Consider the following 18266-nt stretch of genomic DNA (forward strand, 5'->3'; position numbering starts at 1 on the left):
GGGTGAGCTAAGGATATTTGGTCTTTTTTTAAAAAAGAAATGAAACCAAAACAAAGAAAATAATGGGGGAAAATTTAGCAGGACTGAGATGGTTTCCCATGGATATGAAAAAAGATTGAATGTTGGTTTAATAGGGTATTCAGATTTATGAAGTGTATTTATGGGTGAAATTCAATTTAACAATTTGTGGTAAGGGTTTATTAAGTGTAAAGCCTCATGCTAGACTCAAAAAGACACCAGGCTAAATCACAATACACGATGCTACAATAAGCAATTAATGAATCAGACTTTTATTAAACATCTATTATATACCAGTCATTGTGCTATGCATGAGAGATACAAATATAAAAATGAATTCCTTACTTCAAGGAGCCTACATTCTATCGGAGGTTATAAATGTACATATATAAGTATATACAAAATAAATTTAAGGTAAATTAGAGGGAGAAAGGGTGCAAAAAGGCATGACCAGCTTGCAAGATCAGGAAAATTTCAGGTAGAAGGTAGTTTGAGTTGATTTTTGAAAGAAACGAGAAATTCCAAGAGGCAGAAATAAGGAGGGAGTTCACTCCAGGGAGGGGGCACAGGCAATATAAATACACTGGAGTGGTAAATAGAGTGTCATTTGTGAGGAACAGGGATAAGACCAGCATGGTCGGATCACAGAGTTTGAGAACAGGAGTAATGTATAACATCGAAAAGTAGGTAGAGATCAGGTTGTAAAAGGCTTTAAGAGCAAAACGAATACTTTATATTTAACTTAGAGTAATAAAGAGCCACTGGAATTTATTTATTTTCATTGTCATGCAGAACACACTTCCATACTGGTCACTGTTGTAAGAGCACACTCATACATAACTAAAACTCCAAAATAAAACCATAAATACACTGATGTGAAAGACGACTCCAACAGTTCTTTCTCTGGAGGTGTCTAGTATTACCCTTCATAAGTCTTTCAGGATTGTCCCAGATCATTGCATTGTTGAGTAGTCAAGTTTTCGCAGATAATCATCGTCCAGTATTACTGTTATTGTGTACAATGTTCTCCCAGTTCTGCTTATTTCACTCAGCATCAGCTCCCGCAGATCTTTCCAGCCTTTTTCTGAAATCAACTTGCTTATTTCTTATAGCACAATTGTATTACCAACATGGACCACGATTTGTTCAGCCATTCCCATTTGATGGGCATCTCCTCAATTTCCAGTTCTTTGCCAACACAAAAAGAGTAGCTATAAATATTTTTGTACAAGTGGGTTCTTTCTCCCTTTTTATTATCCCTTTGGAATACAGACCCAGTAGCCCCTGTAGTAGAATGTCATGATGAGACTTTAAAAACACACTAGCAACTGTGTGGAAGATGGATTAATATGGAAAGAGGCTTGAGTCAGAAAAACCAATTGGAAGGGTATATACAGTAGTCCAGGTGAGAAGTGATGAAGGCCCTGAACTAGGATGGTGTCCATGTGACTAGAAAGAAGGGGGTTGGTAGAAGAGATGCTATAAATGGCAAGATTTGGCACCTGATTATCCAGTCAGTTATCAAGTCTTGTCATTATTTGGAGTGAAGAATTATGAGATAACACACATGAGTATAAGATAGTAGGGGAAGGGAAAGGCCAGAATGATTCAGTATGAACATGCCATTCTTAGGAAAATTATGGAATTATCATGTATGTAAGCAGCAAGTATGGGGTAGGAGAATAGGGGTGGAACTATGCACAGAAAATGAATTATTACAACTTATATATATAATCTGAGTTAAAGGGTGAGTTGAAGATCAATGCTAAAGAGCTTCAGCTGGAGAACTGGCCAAACTTTGTACCATTCAGTATGCAAAGTATAGCCTCATGAAGTTCAGAAGGGTGGTGTAATGACTTTATTGAAGTGATTCTGTCCTTTCTATTTCCCTCATAGTCTTATTTGGGGTGCATGTGGCACCTGCTGTCAGTTCTCTGGAAAAGGTGGTCAAGAATCTACCTGTGTGTGTGTGTGTGTGTGTGTGTGTGTGTGTGTGTTGGGTCTGTATTATCTGAGCATCTGTGCATGGAGTCACAATTACTTTTTATACCAGTACAGAGCCTCATCCCAATGTACACAACCAAAGGGATTCAAGCAATGATGGTGGAAGATGGATTCAAATTAAAGTTGCATTATCTGATGGCCTTCTCCATACACACAAAGGAATATTATCTCCTATATATTCCCATACCATTTATAAATCATGGGAGAAAGAAGAAGACAGACCACCAATTTCAAATTAAAATTTATTTTATTTTAATTTAATTTAATTAAAAATATTTCAAATTAAAATTTGATTACAGGCAGCTCTGTGGCTCAGTGAATAGAGAGCCAGCCATGGTGATGGGAAGTCCCGAGTTGAAATTTGACTTCAGATACTTCCTAGCTATGTGACTCTGGGCAAGTCACTTAACTCCAATTGCCTAGTCCCAGTTGCTCTTCTGTCTTGGAATTGATACTTAGTAAAGATTCTAAGACAGAAGGTAAGGGTTATAAAATTTTTTAATTCCATCAGTTCTTAATTTTTTTTCTGTTTATTCTTTCAGGTCAAAAAAGCAAAAACTGTTATTTAATATCCTCTGTAATTGTAGATCCAATTTACCTTATCTATCATACCCTCCCTTCATGTGCGGTTACCATTGCTTATACTGTGCTCTCTGCCTAGAATGTCTTTCTTCTAGCTTCACCTTTCTTTAAAGTCCCTTCTAACTCAAAATTTAGGATTTTCTATAAGACTATAAGTTTCATGGGGGCAGAGCCTACTGTTTAGGTTTGAAATACTCTCAGTACTTACCACAGGGCCTTGGACCTAGTATGTTTCCAATACATGTTTGTTGAATGAAGAGATGAATGTATGGATGGGTTGATGGATGAATGGATGAATAAAATGAATGAGTGCACTGAGTGAAGTTAAAAAAAATAGCAAATAGCTAGCATTTATATGAGCAAGCATGAGCTGGAAAAGGAAAAGGCAAACCACTCTAGTATCTTTGCCCAGAAAACCCCAAATGGGGTCAGGAAGAATCAGACATGACATCAATGACTGAATGACAACAAAAAAGCATTTATAATATGCTTACTATGCACCAAACACATTCACATAAACACTTCACAATTATTTTGTCTGAGCCTCACACAACCCTGGGAGGTAGGTACTACTACCACCCTCATTTTACAGAGGAGGAAACTGAGACAAATAGAGGTTAAGTGCCTGGCCCAAGTCACACTTTTAGTAAGTGTCACATGCTGGATTTGAATTTAGGTTTACCTAGCTCTTCCAAAGAAGACTATGTATCTCTGCTGCATACCAATGAAGATTACTCTTTGAAAATCTGTGTTACTATGTACCCTTTGTGAGAAGACAAGTGGCTATATCCTGTAGATTTAGGCTCCTTATTCTGAGAAGCTTTGTAGGGATCAAAAAAAAATTGGAAGTGATCTTTTTTGCCTTGGCACCTATTCTCCTATTTGTGTGATACTGAAATATGTCTAGAGTACTTCTCTCCCTTGAGTCCCTTGGGGAAACAAGAGTTGCATTTCCTGGGACTATTTCAGAGGACCAAATTATAGCTGGAAAGAAAATAGTTCTAAATATGCCCATATTTAATGCCTTCATTTTCTAAAGACAAATCTTAACTTGATTGAGTCTTATGTAGCTTGGGGTCCTTCCTACCAGATCTAGGTATTTATTACTTTCTGTAAGTATGTGTCAGGGTGAGGTTCTTTCTTTTTTTTCCATTAAAAAAATAAAGACCCAAGGATATATGGAAGATCCTCCTTAATCAAACCTGCAGTTGGTCCCTCTGGGGCTTTGCACTACTTATTCCCTCTCTAGTTACAAACCCAATTAGCAGAATTCTTTCAACTAGCCTTCCTTTTGGGTCCATCCATCCTCTGGTTGTCTGAAACTGTTTAGGACTCTGCTGCCTGAAGCATTTTTATCTCTACAAGTTCTGCCCTAGCTGTCTCTGGTTTCCTGATTTTCTGACATTATTATTTTTAAACCTTGCTCTTTGTTGGTGTCTCTGTGTTCTTATGATAAACTGGCTAGTGCAAGAGCCCTTATCCACTTCCTAAACCAAATAAATGTTTGTTGATTGATTAGTCAATTAAACTCTCCCTTTCCCCCCTTGCCTATCCTCTTTACATTTTTCTCATCAACTCCTAGGACTATTTGTCAAGGTCAAGGTCCTTGTTTCATGGAGCATTTTCATCTCCAGTGTGAGTATTAGCCAAGAGACTAGTTATCTGGGAAAGAGATGGCCTATAGTCCTTATTTAGTGGAATCCAGAACAAACAACCTCTGGCCCTGGTCTGGATTTGAATGACTAGCCATAGGTATTGGGGAAGGATGATGACACACCTTCAGAGGTACTGAGATGTGGTAGCTCTTTGAGAAAGCCTGGAGTGAAAATAGCAATAGTTTTGGAGCTGTTTTTGGATTAAAGATGAAAGCCACTTTATGACAAACTTTTTCATGAGGAAAGTCTATCTAGAGCTAATTCTGGCATACAGTGCTCAGCCCTGCAACTAGGAGTAAGAAAGGAAGAAAATAAGCATTTAGTAGGTGCCTACTATATTTCAGGCAATGTACGAAGCACTTTACAAATAGTATTTCACTTAATTCTCACAACAATCCTGAGAGATAGTTGCTGTTCTTATCTTGATTTTAGAGTTGAGAAAAATGAGAGAGACAAACATTAAATGACTTGTCTGGGGTCATGTAGCTAGGCAGTGCCCAAGGTCACATTTGATCTCAGGTCTTCCTGGCTGCTCAGTGGGCTAGCTAACTCAGAAGCACTAGGTTTGAATTCTTTTTCTGAATTATGTTATTTGACCTCTTGGAGCTCCAGTTAATTCATCTGAAAAATGGGAATATTAATATTTACATTATAAGCCTCATATAAGCCTTATATCTGTTGTTATAAATGAAAAGGAATAATATACATGTTTATATGTTTAAAATGCATAGATCACCAAAATAATCTGTATTTCTACCCATCCCCCTCCCTCTTACTAGCTGTGTAAACTTGGACAAATCTTTTAATCTGTAAGAGCCTCAATCTCCTTATCCATAAAATGGGAATATTAATATTTACATTATAAGCCTCATATAAGCCTTATATCTGTTGTTATAAATGAAAAGGAATAATATAAACGTTTATATGTTTAAAATACATAGATCACCAAAATAATCTGTATTTCTACCCATCCCCTCTCCCTCTTACTAGCCGTGTGAACTTGGACAAATCTTTTAATCTGTAAGAGCCTCAATCTCCTTATCCATAAAATGGGAATATTAATACTGGTTGACCAAATGAACCCAAAGAATTTAATAGTTCAGTAGCAGCCTGGCAGGATGTCTCTAATGGATTGTCTCAAAAATTTGCCTTTGGCCCCATTTTGTTCAGTGGCTTGGATGAAGACAAAGGTAGCTTACTTTCAAATTTACAGATGACATGAAGTTGAGAGGGATAGCAAACAGTTGATAAATTTGAATGAAAAAAATCTTAATAGATTAAAAGATCAAGTTTAAGTGAAAAATATGAAATTTAATAATGATAAATGTATCATTCTTCCATCCCTATTTTGAAAGATTCTCTCCCTGTTGATGTCTGCTGTCCCAGGTTCAAGGTAGTCTCTCGATGTGTTCTCCTAAACTGTATGACTCACAAGCCCTGATTAATGATTTTATTATAAATTGTCAGCCAGAGGACACAATTAGCTCAAAGCAATGGCTGTATCCAAAAGAGCATGGTAAGGGAAAGAATAAGAAAACATTTCCCCTATTCACCTGGGACACGGACATACAAACACACCCAGAATTGACAAGAAGAAAGGCATGTACTGGGAGAATGAACACACATGATCAAGGCAACTCACAGCCCTTATACTTTGACAACCTGTAGCCTTCGTTCTTCTTTGTTTTCTTTGTGTTGCTTCCAGGGTGTATAGCATCTCTGATGGGCATCTCTACTGGGCTCCAGGGGCTGTTAGCTATAGGGTGCAGCAAGTCTATTGGGGAAGTTGCCCTATTGCAAGACATCATTACCAATGGAGGAAGAGAGAAGGGAGACATCATTCTAGAAGAGGTGCAAGGAAAAAGAGAAAGATGGATTTCAAGAGCTTTTCCCCCTCACTCTCTTCTTGATTTCCAGGATTTTTCCAAAGAAATATTTACTTCAGAAGGTATAATCACAAGTATATAAAACAGTAGAAGGCAGATTCCTCCTTCTATTTACCATCTCAGTCTTTGGGGAGGGAAAGGGAATTTGATTTAGCTTGTTTCCTACAGAGCATAGTCCCAGTTCAAAAAGTCCAAATGCCCCCATAAGAGTTTGAGTCTCAGGCAATCTTGCTTTCCGGGTCTGGAATCCTGACTCCAACTCCAACTCAACATGGCTTGAACTCTTGGGTTGGTTGAGAGTGATGGCCTCTAGGTGGAACTGAGGACAGACCACACAGAACAAACACAAACAGCCCTAAGCCCATTTCTTGGAGCCAGAGTAAAAGATGGAGGAGGTAAAGGACTTCTTATACATTTTCCACATAGAGTTATGGTGTCCCAACTGTGATCATCACACTCAGGACTCAGCAAGAAGAAGGGAAGAAGAAAGAGGGAGAAGCCCAAAGAGTGCCACAAAAAAGACCAACAATCTCAGTGTTGCTAGCAAACCTTTTCTGGTTGCATAGCCAATCAAAGGAAGCTGCAGTCACCCACATAATAGGAAATGAAGATTGCATCCAACTTAGGCAATCTGAACATTAAAAAAGAAAAAAAGAAAACCCCTTATCTTCTCTTAGAATCAGTACTGTGTATTGGTTCCAAGACAGAAGAGTGGTAAAGGCTAGGCAATGGGGGCTAAGTAGCTTGCCCAGGGTCACACAGCTAGGAAGTGTCTGAGATTAGATTTGAACCCAGGACTTCCCATCTCCGGACCTGGCTTTCTATATACTAAGCCACCTTGCTTCCTCTAGGCTGTGAGGTTCTTGAGAACAGATATGATTTGCCCTCCTTTGCTTTGTGAGGGCTTAGTACAATGCCTAGCATATAGTAAGCACTTAATAAATGCTTATTGACAGACAGGATTTGAACTCAATTCTTCCTATTTCCCAAGTCCAGTATTCTACTAAGTCACACTACATAAGTTACTCTTCGAATAGGTAGTATATAGTTCCAGTGAGTTAAGTATGTGAAAATGCTTTGTGTTGATCAAGTTGTGTATAAATTAAGCTGTTAATCCTCTTGTAAGTAATACTACCACTAAAGGTTTACAACTCAAAATGTACATACATCTAAGTAAGCAAATGTATTATTAAAGGCTATAAATCCAGTTAAGAGTTTAGAACAGCTGCAGTAAGTAAATGGGATTCAACCACTGTGTATAAACTACTTCAAACAGCAGGTCAGAGCTTTTTTGATGATTACAATAGTTGAGGGAAGAAAGATAATTTCTAGATCATTTTTAAAAAGCTTTTTTAAATGAAGAATTAAAGTAATCCTGGAAGTAAAGGCAGAAAGCATTTATTAACCTACTCCCTTTCAATGTGCTAAGTGATAGGAGAAAGTGATTAAACTAGTAAGAGATAATTTTAAAAAACAATTGAAAAATGGCTCCGTTGCTTATGATTGGATGAAAATGACAATTCCTAAAAGAAAGAATTTAGGGAGAGAACATCAGGATTTTGGAGGGCAAAGAAAGCAAGCGTGACAGTGTTGGAAAGAGCAGATCGGATTAGTTGAGATTTAAGGTCTTCAACAATCTGGTTCCAACTTAATTTTCCAGACGTATTTCAAACTGCCTCTCTTCATGATCTCTGTGTTTTAGCCAAAAAGGATTATTTGTCTTTTCCCAATTCAACTTTCCATCTCCTGCATCCAGACATTCACATAAGAAGTCTATCGTCAATGCCAGGAATGCATTGTGTCTTTATCCCCACCTTTCAGTATAATTTTCTGCCTTCAGGGTTCATCTCAGATATTAAATCCCGTAAGATTCTCCTGATTGCTCCAATTATCCTTGTTCCCTCCCATTTCAAATTATTTTGCCTGTATGTATCTATGGCTTCCTTCCAGTTGAGTATAGACTTATTGGAAGCAGAGATTTTCTTTGTACCCCTAAAATTTAATGCAGTCCCTGGCACACAGAAAGTACTTAATACACTCTTATTATCAAGTCAGTGGGCACTTAAGATCTTACAGCATCCCAGGCTGTAAGTCCCTTTTCTAAGTCCCTGGAATACAAACAAAAGCAAAGATCACCTTGTGGAACTTCTTTTCTAATTTCTAAAATAACAAAAAAGGAAGTTGAAAATGGAGGAAGAGGTTTCTGAATTGGAACATGTTGTAGAAAGAAGTCTAGAGAGTCAAGAGCGGGACTCAAAGAGGAATGAAGACATGAACAATGTTGAATTGAATTGTGTTAGGAATAAGAGAAATAGAAGAGAGATGAAGGAGTGAACATGACTGACCTGGGGTCCCTTCCTTAAAAGAGAGGCTTCAGTTCCACAAGGAAACAATCAATCAAAGGACAGGATCTCAAGAGTAGAAGGAACTCCCAGCATGAAAAGGCTACAGGAATGAAAGGATTTTCCAGGAGAGGGCTCCTGGAACATAGTGATATAGTCATTATTCAGGTTGAGATGTCTACTGGAGAATGGTGGAAAGAAAGACGTTGAGAGAGTCAGGATAGTCAGGTCCAAGAGTAGAAAATAGGTATGAGGTTGAATTGAATTGTGTTAGAAACTCTAAATTAATGGCACAAACCCAAGTTATATTTGGAAGCACTTTGCTTGCAGAATGAATTCAAGACCTTTTGGACTAGAAGGGGATAGGTGGGTGAAAAGGGGGGCTGGATATAAACAATGGACCATTCATGGCCAATAAAAGGCAATATAGGTGTGAGTTCTACTAAGCTTCTTTAGGAATGTGTGGAAAGTAGGGCACAAGTAGTCTGAGACTGAGCCCAAGTGATATTCAGCAAACTCTCTGTAATTCTTTGGGCAACAGTAAATGGAATCATTACAGTGAAACTCTGAATTGAACTTGGGGAAGGGGAATCTTCACTACTGATGACTATTATTAAAGCCTCTGAACACAGATAGTGACTAAACATGTGATCTCACTGGTTTCAGGAAATTGTAGGTGAGGAAACTTTTGATTGGTATAGGTGGTCACCTCTGCAATCTTAGAGAGTGTTGCTGACTACAGCAATGAGGGCATTAGTTGTTTGCTCAGTCATAGAGCCAGCATGTATCAGAAATGGAATTTGAACTCAGATCTTCCTCATGTAAAGATTAAAATTAACATCTCCTATACTCCAAGTATTATTTTAATACTTTTTATTAAAATCAACTTAGAGCAAAGAGAAAGCAAAATCCCAGAGCAAAGCTGTGCCTCCAGGTTGTCCCAGTCAAAGAGAGCTTCTAGGGGAGAGTACCAGTGTGGAGGAAGCTGAAACTGAATACCAAATTAACTAATGAATACAACAGGAAAGAGAAAAGATGATTGTGGGGGTTATAGTCCCAAGGGTTCAAGATTCCAATCAATATATTCCCCCCCATGATCGTCTGGGAGACCAGTCTCCCCAGTGGATCATGAAAACATAACTAACTTATAACTTGAACTAGAGTTATATACAAATATTACAGTTTTTAAAGGGAAATCACAATAATTTTGGAATAAGGGGAAAAGAAAAAAGAAAAAAGGAATAAAACCAATAATAGGTGCATTGACAGAGAGCCAATTAGGGGGCAGTCCCCTTTGGCATAAGAGTGTACATTCAAAACAAAAGCATTTCAATCTTCTCAAAGTTCAAATTCGCCATATCTCAAAGTTCACTTTGGATTGTTTGGTGCAGGGTGTGGTCTCTGAAGGCATTTTCACAGAGCCTTCTACATTCAGTTCACTTTCTGGATTCGGAGTGGTAGCATGTTCTTAACCTAAAATTACTCTCAAAAAGAGTTTAAACTTTGTATTTTAAAATAATAATAATACATTACCCCTTGAAGAGGGTGTTGAAAAACAGGGATCACTGTATGGCTGAGTTATGAGGTATATGAATCAATTGACAAGAGAAATCAAAAACATCAAAAAACACAAATAAAAAAGAAAAAATAATTTCTGGATGAAATATAGACTATCAAAGTCTTATGTGTAAAAATTTTAAGTAAAGGAAAAATAAATTTATAACAGGTCCTTGAATCAGGGCCAAATTAAAGTGATTTATGTAATTATGCACTCAGTAGCCAGGACTATAGAAAGTTGCCACATTATGAAAGACAAGAAAGGGACTAGAGAATTATGGGGGTTGTCCCAAGGGTTCAAGATTCCAATCAATACATTCACTTTATAGCAGCTATGTGATTTAGTGGATAGAGCACTGGGTCTGAAGTCAGGAAGATCTGAATTAGGGACTCAGACAATTTACAAGTTGTGTGACCCTGGGCTTTATCCTGTTTGCCTCAGTTTCCACACCTGTAAAATGAGCTGTGGAAGGAAATGGCTCCAGTATCTTTGCCAAGAAAACCCCAGAGTTGGGTACTACTGAAACACCTGAACAACCACAACAAAACTTCCTGGTTTTGAGGACAGTTTGCTGTCTACTACCCCACCTTATAAAAATTGAGACTACATAGTGAGAGAAGTCAGCTGATCCCAGCAAAATAGCAAAACAGGTAGGGTAGCAGCATAGATAAAGTGCTGGATATGGAGTTTGGAGGTCTTGTGTCCAAATCCTTTCTCATAAATGTAATAACTAGTGTTTATCTGGCACTTCACAAATGTTATCTCATTTTATCCTCATGACAATCCCAGGAAGTAGTCAGTCAAGAAGCATTTATTAGGTGTCTTCATATGCCAGGCACTGTACTAAGGGCAGGTATATAAAGAAAGGCAAGTAAATAAACAAACAAACAAACACTAACCAAAAAAAAAAAGAGTCTTAGCCTTTGAGGAGCTTATAATCTAGGTGCCAATAATATCACCCCCATTTTATAGATAAGAAAACTGAGACATATAGAGCTGCCATGGGTGCCCATATATCCTGGGCATACTCACAAGCTCCCCATCTTCTATCATTCCTCCCTACAAAACAAAACAAAATCTAATAAGGCAACAACCCCCCCTCCACATTTTCTGTCCTATTCGCATATTCCATTCACCTCTTCCTCTCTAGAACAAGGAGTCCTAATGAGTTAATCAGATCCTCTTTAATGAGTGAGTTAGAGCATGTATTACTTCTGTTTGAAAACCACACACCCTAATTTAGTTAAGACACCCCTTTCTCTAGGAGGGCTCTAAGGAATGCATCAAGCCAGGTCGGCTTCATGCAGTCTGGGAGAGGGGGAAGGGAAGAAGATGGACTATTTTTGGTCAGGGAGACCTGTCAACAGTTGTCCAATCACACTATGGTGGCAGCTTACTCATCCTTTCCATAGAATGGCCACTAACACCAAAGATAGCACAGGCAAGAGGGAAGAGATAAGCTAGGGAAATTGGATCTTCCCATTTAATCAGCTTTGTAAAATACCCATGCCAGGCTGAATGGTAAACAGTAAGTCACTTAATGCGGGCTTCCCACCTGTGGCATCTGCTAAGGAGAGGAAGCCTCTTGTCAGCTGCTGTTTTTCTTTAAGTCAAGTGCTGCTGCATCATGGGTCTGATTTGCAAGATTGATTGAAAACACCCGCTTTGCTCCTGTTTCCATACCAACCAAGAGGCATGGCGCTCTGGGCATCCAACCTGTCTCAGGCAGGAAGATTCTTTCTCTCCAATTCTCTCCATGCCTGGGGCAGGAGCAGACCATTCCAATAGCATATTGATTACTTCCTGGATTTGATGGATGGTGACCCCAAGCCCAGGGCTAAGTCTTTAATCATTCTGTCTGAAGGGAGAAACACCCTTCTTTTATTTATTTCTAGTTGTCACACACGGAAGCTGATTTTGAAAAGTCTGAAAGGAGGAAGAAATGGTCTTTTATCACCCTTGAGAAACAGCCTTTTGAAATGCTACAGTCCCACTGGCTAGAAGTGGAACCCGTGTGCCAGAGGCAGGATTTAGGACTAGAGGGGATGGTTTTCCATAGCATGATCACAGATTGAGGGAGGAAGGATTGGATTCCTCTATTCTAAGGAAATACTGATGATGGCATTAATAATAATGACTTACATTTTTAGGGTGGTCCAGTCTGATCTGTGGCATGTTCCTATTCATGAAGTTTCATTGACTCCCTGATGCCTCTAGGATAAAATACAAAATCATGGGTTTGACATTTAAAATCCTTCACAATTCTGAGTCTAGTCTTCTTTCCAGGCTCATTTCATACTGATTTCTTTCATGTACTCTCAATTCTGATCTTTTCTTGATCAATTCTGATTCTGGCCTTTTTGCTTTTCTCCAAACTGGAATTACCATTTCTAATCTTTATTCTTTTGCCCAGGTTGTCTTTTATACCCATGTAGTATGAGATACTGGAATGATTTACCCAGCCCAAAACAGCTAGGTCTCTTTCCTCTCTCTTTATCCCAGGGCTCTAGGATTACCACTGGGGGGGGGGTAGTGGGATTTTTCTGTAATGATATTGGCTTGGTACCCCCATATGTATATGTCCTCATCAATATCAATCACAAGTTATGATTCATAGATCTCTTTTCTCAGTAATCAACTTAGTACATCAATTAATCTCAATGAGCTTTTATAAAGAAGAAAATATAAAGAAAGAACAGAAATACAAAGTCCCTCTCAGTATCTGGGCAACATTATCCCTTATGCCAGTGGTGTCAATCTCAAATGGAAAGGGGGCCACTAAGTGTTACATGGGGCAGCTAAGGTGGGGTAGTGGATAGAGTACTGGGTCTGGAGTCAGGAAGATTCATCTTTCTGCTGGTTCAAAGCTGGTCTGAGACATTGACTAGCTATGTGACCCTGGGCAAGTCACTTCAACCTATCTTTGCCAAGAAGACCCCAAATGGGATCACAAAGAGTCAACCTCCCTTGAAAATGATTGAACAGTAACAAAAATCTTTTATGAGGCTCTCTGCAGGCTACATATTGACTTAGAAAACTACTTATTAACCTTGTCTCTGTTCAGTTCTGTTTTTATTATTTTGTTAAACATTTCCCAGTTGCATTTAATCTGGTTCGGGCTACCAGTTTGACATCTGCTTATACCACCACAGGCACCAGAAAGAGTGGGCTTAAATTTAAAGTAACTGATCAAAACAAGCTCACTTCTGGATATAGCACAGCCAATGGACAGAATCCATCTCTTACTTGTACGACCCATTTTTTTGGGGGGGATGTTTCAGGGTTAATTCACTGCTGCTCCGAATCCAGATTCCTCATCTCAGTGGTGGTGTTGGTAGACTGGGCAAACTCTAAGATGGACTTCGGGTCCCAGACATTTGATGTCTTGTTCCCCTAACCTTTTGAAGCTCACAGGATCTCAGCCTTCTCTGTTCACTTCCATTACTTTTTCACTGACAGCAGGAAAGAACAGATCCAGCAAAGACAACCACAATATGAAGACCATGTAGTCACTGTTCATGTGATGACTCACCTGGCCACTGACATTGGTGCTACCCCTTTGAACAACAACAGGGCCATTTGCAGTGGATAGAATGCTAAACCTAGAATCAGAAAGATCTGAGTTCTAATCTGGTGACAGATTCTTACCAACTATATGACTTTGAGTAAAGTTATTTAGACTCTGCTGCCTCAGTTTCCTCAACTATAAAATAGGGATAAAAAAATACCAGCACCTGACTCATATTATGATCAAAATAAGATATTTGTAGAGCACTTAGCACACAAGGTGTTTAATATTGCTTTCTCTTCCCTATTTCACACCAGTTGGAGTGAAAGAGGACCTGATGATCCTCCCTATTTAGAGGTTTGCAGCAGCTTATCCTTCTTGCTGAGTTCTAGGAGAAGAAGAAGAAAAAAAGACTGAGTTGATCTCAAGAGTTTTTGGTATGCATTCCCTGCTCTGACTCAGTAGGCAATTCAAAAACCCATATCTTCACCCTGTGGTCAATGGACCAGAATCAGTTACAGAATGCCAGCACATGCTTCAAAGTTCACAGAGGGGATTGCATCAGATAGAGCCCATTGAACATACTCACAAGGAATCATCCAGTCCCCTGGAATGAATTCCCTTCTCATATGTGCGTCTTAGAATCTTTAGATTCCTTCAAGGTTCTACTCAAGGGCCAACCTTTGAGAAGACTTTCTAGATCTTCCCAGTCTTGGTGTTCTTCTTCTTCAAATTATACTGTTTTACCTTTTTGGTTCAAAATGGAATATCCCACCTGTAGAATGTAAGCTCCTTGAGGGGAGCTTTTTTTTTTTGCTTTTTATTTTATCTTTGCATTTCTAATGACCTCAGATAGTATGGAAGGGGACTCCTCTTCCAGAAAATAACATTTCTCCTTCCCACCATCCCCTTAGATCATGAACTCCACTCAATCCAGGTAAAGTTGTTAGAATTATTTTATTTATTATAATTATTGTTTTTATTTATGTCTATGCATTATTAATGCTTATTTAGTAAAATATAATTTCATTAATGCATATAATGCATTATGAAATCTTTATTTTCTGGGTATCCAGAATGAATTAATTTAATTTACATTCTTTCTTATGGGAAAAATTCCTTTGTTACTTGACCTTTTTGGTACTCAACTTGCCTTCTGAAATGAATTAATAATGAGAACCAAGGTATCACTGTATCTTTATGTTATATATGATGAAACTGAGACTCATTGAAGGTAAAAGGGGACAGTGTGGCATATAATAAAGAGCATTACTCTGGAGTCAAAGGATCTGGGTTCAAATTCTGCCTTTAATAGCCGCTACCTATGTGGCCTTAGGGGTTAAGAAATGGACCTTGGCTTTTTTATCTATAGAAGGAGGAGACTGAACTAGATGACCTCTGCTAGTTCTAAGTCTATGATCTGATGATTTGTTCATGGTTCCACTGCAGTAACCATCAGATTCAGATTTAGGACTTGAATCCATATTGGCCATTTAAGTTTAATGCTCTGAAAAAAGATAGAAGCAGTTAGGTATCAAAGTAGCTAAAGCACTATACCTAGAGTCAGAGAGAACCGAGTTTAAATCCTCACTCAGAAACTTTTTAGCTGGGTAAGTCACTTAATCTCTGTCTGCCTTTATTTCCTCAACTGAACAATGAGGATAATAAAAGTACTTATGACTCAGGGTTCTTGTGAGGATCATATGGGATAATATTTGCAACTTCAATATGACAAGCACTCACCAGTCATTCTGTAAATCTTTATTTAGTTCCAACTTAATGTACCAGACACTGTCTTGGCGTTGGGGATACAACAACAAAAATGAAATGATCTATCCTTTCAAGGAGCTTACATTGTATTAGAAGCGAGAGGTGAGAAAACAAGGTTGCATGAATTAAGACCCCTTTATATAAAGGGCTGGTGTTTTATTGTCTGCCAAGTATGGGATGTGGATCAATTTTCAGGTGATAGTGTCTGCCCAAACTTTCCCTTCATCCTCCTCTCCTACACATAACTTCCTTTTCTTCCCTTTCCTGTGGACTGTCAAAAAATTGGAACTTGTGAGAGATGCCACCCACTGCTGCTCTCCATCTGGCAAAAATTGGCATCATATCTCACTAAAGAGAGTGTCCAGCCCTCCATTTTCTTCTCCATCTCTTTCCTGAATGCCAAAAGAATAGGTTGGAACTACTTTTGAAAAGGTTGCCAACTTCTATTTGAGGGTCTAGTTGTGTAGATGAAACATTTTTAATGGTTTAGTTGTTTCAGGGGAAAGAACCTTGATTTTAGAATCAGAAGCCCCGGTCTGAAATTCAGTTCTGCCACTTACTAGCTATGTAACCACGGTACAATGGAAGAAGTGCTGGTTTTGGAGTCAGAAGAGTTGGGTTCGAATTTTGCTCCTGATAATTACTGCTTTTGTGACTTAGGGAAAGTTGCTTAACCTCCCACATCCTCAGTTTCCATCTATAAAGGAGAGGTTGAGTTGGATTAGATAGATGCCTTCTGAGATCCCTTTCAGCTCTAGTTCTAGATCCAAGTCTCTTTATCTTTCTATACTTTCAATATAAAATGAAGGGGTTGGACTAGATGACTTAAAAAGGTTCTTTCCATTTCCAAGTCTATGATTCCAGGATTCTATGCTTCTGCATGCTTGGCAGAGAATGGAATCCCTTCTTCTCTATCTTCCCATCTTAGTCTTGGTAATAGGAACAAGGCAATTCAACCATCCGGCATGTTGTCTGTGTAGAAAAAAATACAAATAAATAAATATAGACTCCTCATTAGTGGCAATAGTAATGTCCCTCCATTGAGTCTCTGAGAATAAAGGTAAGATTACCCAGCCAGCAATGGATGCCACCAGGGACTGTTTCCCCTTGAAGTGAAAAATCAAGTGGCTGATAATGAGTAACAGGGAGGCCTGTTTCCAAAGGGATTGGTCCAAAATCAATTGCTTTTGTGTGACTAGTCCTTGCTTTTAAGTAGAGGTCAAACCAGATTGTACAGGGTCGCTGGAGACAAAGAATTAATTACTTATTGGAAATGCTCCTTGCCTCAGGTACTCTGTAGTCCTAGTTGCAGTGAATGAGTGTTTCTCATGCTTCTTGATTCCTTTCATCTGAAATCAGGAGACTACTCTATTTCTTTATACTTATTCTGTCAGATATAGGGAAGTGGCAAGTATTAGCAAGCTTGGGGAAGAATCAGAGGCTATTAAGCATCATCACAGCCATCAGAAAACAACACACCAGCAAGTGAAAAAGAAACACAAAAACCACTGGATTGAGAGTCCAGGAATATGCTTTCAATTCTCTGTCTTACTGCTTAATAATTGTGTGACCTTTTCCCTCTGTAAGATGTAGCAGTTGGATCAGATGCTATCCGATGAGCTACTGACAGAGGTGGAAAAATTGTGACCCAAGGCCCTTTCTACTCAGGCCATTTTCTAGGCTATGTAGACTTAGTGGCTAAAAATGCATATTTGTGCTTCCTGCCTATGATGGACCAGGGTAGGATTTGGATTCTCTGGACTCCAGCTGCTTAAAAGAGTTATTTCATTCCCCTCCAAGTGATTGACATTAAAGAAGTAATTTATAATCTAGGAGACACAAGCAAAGATAAGTGGTTGACCTATTGTTTGAATGGTCAGATTTTGGCTCTTCCACATGCCTGTAGAAGCCAGTAGTTGGGGAAATAGAAAACTGTCCCTGGCTCAGCTGAACCTCAGCTTCCCAGTTGCAAAATGGGTGTGTGTGTGTATGTGTGTGTGAAACTATCTCTCTTAGCTTATAGAAAAAATGGGACAATAACAGTTTTCAGAATGCTCTTTAGACATATTGTCTTGTAGGACAAGGAGTGGATATTGGGTCTTTTGAAAGGCACAGTAGCTTTTCTTGGTTATGAAGGGAGGAGATCCCCAAGAATGTCCAGCCCAGCAGAGAAAGGACCACAAATCGCACATCATAGTTTAGGTTGCTTCCTGCAACACACAGATGCAAACCTAGTAGCATCCTTTGGCATCCTCCATCCTGTGGAGGACAATGATAGTCATACTATTCTCGGGTGTTGTAAATGGGACTCTAGTGGTTTTAGAGAGTTACTTTGCCTCCCCCAAGTGCCTGACATTAAGAAAGTAATTTGTGTCCTGGGAGAATCTAGCTGAATAAATGATGAATATGAAAAGCCTCTGGGGAAAGATGACAAGCACATGAGAGATAAGTGTCTGTTCTAAAAGAAAAACCCAAGAACTACAAGATTAAAACAAAATCTTGGTTTCGTATACTAGTGGAGTGTTTTTCCCATCTTTGGTATTTATCAGTGCTTGGAGTACGGGGGAGCCAGCTGTTGACAAGAAGCAATTATTGGCGAAAGTGCACTGCTTTCAAGTGAAGTGAGCAGAGCCAGAACATTGTACACAGTAATAGCCATATTGTAGATGATCAACTGTGAATGACTTAGTTATTCTTTGCAATGCAACAATCTGAGACAATCCTGAAGGACTTAGGACAAAGAATGATATCCAGCTCCCGAGGAAGAGCAGATGGAGTCTAACTACAGCTTGAAGCATACTTTTAAGATTTTTTTTTCTTTTTTGGTCTGTATTTTCTTTACAATAAGACTATATAGAAAAATGTTTTGCATGATGATTGCATATGGATATCCTATATCAAATTGCTTGCTTTCTCAGAGAGGAGAGGGGATGAATGAAGGAG

The sequence above is a fragment of the Monodelphis domestica genome, chromosome 2, assembly GCF_027887165.1.
Source record: "Monodelphis domestica isolate mMonDom1 chromosome 2, mMonDom1.pri, whole genome shotgun sequence".
Taxonomy (NCBI): Eukaryota; Metazoa; Chordata; class Mammalia; order Didelphimorphia; family Didelphidae; genus Monodelphis; species Monodelphis domestica.